Here is a 3,995-nt window from a genome sequence, read left to right as displayed (position 1 = left end):
CATCCCACGTTCAAAGGCTGTTAAATCACATTCTTTACCCATATCTTTAGGAAAAAAAATCACCTCTACTGTCGGCAAACAACCTGCTTCCCTATTTATAATGGTCTGGCCTTCTAGCAACTTCAGCATGAAATTATTGCTAATTTGCCTACAAATGTCAGGTGGTCATGATAATCTGGTCACTCAGTGTATATATATTATTAGTTTCAGAGAGTAAGGGAGAGGGAGAGAGACAGAAACATCAGCGATGAGAGAGAATCCTTTATTGGCTGCCTCCTGCATGCTTCACACTGGGGATCGAGCCTGTAACCTGGGCATGTGCCCTGACTGGAACCGAATTGTGAGCCCCTGGTTCATAGTTCCACACTCCACCACTGAGCACACACAGTGAGGGCCATCGTGATATAGTAATGTCTTTTGATCAGTGAGTGTTTCCCTGTTGAATGAAAGATTGAATCCCAACTCGCATTCAAGGGTGGTGCTCTTTTACATGGCAGAGGCAAGGCCAGTTTGGAGTTGGGGGTGGATAGATATTCAGGTTGAGAATTGATTTTACTTTCTGCCACTGTGTAAACATAATGCAACCAGTTTGAAAGCTCTAGGGTTTTTTAAAAATATTTTTAATAGAATGGTACAGTAAACAACATTTTCCAAATTTATTCAGCTATGGGTTTAGTCACTTATTTAGTCATAGATGTATATGTATGTCTGATATATCTTGTAGTTCTAGTGTTATGTGGCATATCTTTTGGGCAATAATATTTTAGATGTAACTTAGCTTAGTCAGTTTCTGATACCTGGAGTCTCCAGCTTTTAAGGTAATACCTCATCCTAATTTGTCTCACTGCTGATTAACTTTGATTCACCAAATACCTGAATTCAAAATTGTTAAATCCCCTTCTTGCAAAAGAGCAAAGGGAGTCCTTAAGACTTTTGAATCTTTCAAGTATTTTTCAGATTTAAAATTCTCATATCTGTGCAATAAGAAAATGTGTTAAACTATGATTGTCCCAGGATTCCCCAAAGTTATTTGATCAAAAAGCATTCCCTCCTTTTTCTAACATATAATAAAAGATACATTGGAAAGCACTGCTATACCTCGAGAAATGTTGCTTTGAATCAGGCACATTCCCAGGGACACCTTTATTCTGTGTATTAATTTTTCTTTGTTTTTGACATGCTCCCCAGCTAAATTTGGGAGCAGAATTTATTAAATATTGCTGGGAGAGTGTCTAATATCACATATGTTTAATAAATTTTTGCTAAATTATACTGCTATTACAATAAATATAACAGCAGTTATTAGTTAGTTGTATTCTCATTTACTTGTTAGTGTGTAAAATATTCTTCCAGTATGTAGGAAAGTGCAAAAAGAGGAATTTGAGTGTATAAGTACCATATAACAAGTGTTCAGTACTTTTGATTTGGTTTTGAACAATTCACTGCCTTGTTTTGGTGACAAATTCTAAGAAAGCTAGTCAAAGTGTCTATTATCTAGAAATGATGTTTTCCAATCAGTATGTTTGGGGTTTTTTTTGGACAGTGGAGAGAAACACTTTTTCTTTTCTTTATTTATTTCTAAATAAAAATTTTCAGTATCACATATGCCTTAAAGATAGATTACATACTTAGAACCTTTTTAAAAATAACATGAGCATGTTCATTTAACCTATTAGTACTTTGTCAGATAGCAACTTTCTGAAAACATTAAAAAAATAATCCAGGTAATATACAATTGTGTTATGACTATAGAGTATTGCATGGCAGTTAAAATGAATATACTAGATCTTATATATGTCAATAAGAATAAATATTAAAAATTTTCATAGAGATATCATACTGCAAATTGCTACAAATGGTAACATTTATTGAAATAAAAGAAAGGACTTGCACAAAACAATACCACTTATTGTTTTTGAGGCATAGTGGCCATTTTTATTAGTGATTTTTTAAAAATATATTTTATTGGTTTTTTACAGAGAGGAAGGGTGAGGGATAGAGAGTTAGAAACATCGATGAGAGAGAAACATTGATCAGCTGCCTCCTGCACACCCTCTACTGGGGATGTGCCTGCAACCCAGGTACATGCCCTTGACTGGAATCAAACCTGGGACCCTTCAGTCTGCAGGCCGACACTCTATCCACTGAGCCAAACCAGTCAGGGCTTTATTAGTGATTTTAAAAGCATATGCTCCATTCAGAGTTAGTATGCATGGATGAGAATACTGGCTCCACCACTATTGGTGTGTGACCTGGGAAAGTTCTTTAATTACTCATATGATTAGAGACGTATTATAATGTGCATTGGCGAGCACAAAATTCACAAAGTGGGTGCATCTAGGGAGAAAGGGAGAAATGACACAGGGAAATATAGCACAAGGAAATATAATTTTATATGCAATGTTTTATTTTCTAACAAAAAAAACGAGAAAGGTCAGTAGTATCTATTAAAACATAATAGCATGTGCTAATTTTGAGTACCTTGTTCATAAACAAATTTTAACTTGCCTGGTACCTTTTTTTAATTAAAAAATTTGTGCACAAACTTCAAAAAACAATAAAAGAAAACAAAAACCTCCAAATTATCATGCAGACTTTCTTTTTAGAGAAATGAAGGACTGTTAGTAACAGCAATGGCGCTGGTAATAATTGTCAAGTAAAAAACAATATCATATTTGTTTGGAACGATCTTAGAGCTCCTCAGGAGTTTCCGAAGGGTACGCTTCAAGCATAGTGCCCTTGGTGGTCCCTTTGTTTACACAACCAAGAGCCTGCTTGAGGGTAGAGCCAATTGAAAGGCAGAATTGAAGGGACCTCATTTGAGGACTTAGATCTAGTTATGGCTGGAATTTTGGACAACTAAGATTTTTCAGGCACTTGAAACAATAAAATTCCCTTTTTGTTGCTTGTCCACATGTGTTTCTGTCTAAACTTTTCAACTGAAAATTCCTGTATAATCCAAGGCTGATGCCGTTTACTCTTTGGAGTCAGTCCCCTTAACTTTTCATAATATTTCAATTATAATTTTCTCTGGTGTAACCACATCTTCCTCCACCTGCCCCAATATTAATGCCTTAAAATAACAGTTTGTTATTATTGCTCATGTGTCTGTGGGTCACATGAGCTCTGTGAGGTTGTTCTAGCTTTGTTCCTCTCATATGTGGCAGTCAAATGTTTCCTGGGGCTCAGGCGTCAGAAGACCCAGCTGGGCTAGACATTCATGATGGCTTCTTCGCTCACAGTCACACTTGTTACACCAGGCTCATGTCCCCACAGTAAACATACCAGAGACCAAGGTGGAACCAGCAAGGCTTGTTCTGATCCAGCCTCAGAAGACGTGGAGCATTCCTTGCACTATATCTCATTTGTTTCAGAAAAAATCAAATTCCCAGCATAAATTCAAGCGAAGAGAATATAACAAGGGCACGAATATTGGAAGGTGTGGTTCATTGCGGGACATCTTTAAAGATGAGCTGCTACAATTTTCTTTTTTCATTTTTATGCTCAGAGAAGAAGTCCACTTCCTCTTTGTGGTCTGAATCAATAGAATAACTGATCACTACCCTGAGTTTTGAAGCAAGATAAGAGAGAGTACAAGTGATTGAAAGAACTTCTGCAATTTGCATGCTTCCAATTGTAGCCCTCTCTTCACGTGGGTGTAACAGCCTTCCAGCTCGCCCATCGTGCAAGGTTGCTTATCTTCTAAAGCTTTTGTCATCTCTGGGAACAGAACAGAACATATTCTGAATCAAGCTCTGGATACAATATAAGCTCTTTGAAGAAGTGCTAGATATTCCTTTACAACCCTCAGTCCTGTAGACTTTATTTAACATGGTTGTTTTTAGAGAAAATGTTTCCAGCTGGTAGATTATAAACTTCCTGGTTCAAGTGGAAAAAATTTGTCCTTGATCATAGAAAAACAATAGGCTGGACTCTATTCTAATCAGAACAAACCTCATTTCTCTCTGTGTGTGTGGTGGGGACGGGGGCGGGGA

This window comes from Myotis davidii, unplaced genomic scaffold (genome assembly GCF_000327345.1).
Source record: "Myotis davidii unplaced genomic scaffold, ASM32734v1 scaffold330, whole genome shotgun sequence".
NCBI lineage: Eukaryota > Metazoa > Chordata > Mammalia > Chiroptera > Vespertilionidae > Myotis > Myotis davidii.
Note: the sequence above shows the minus strand (reverse complement) of the source record.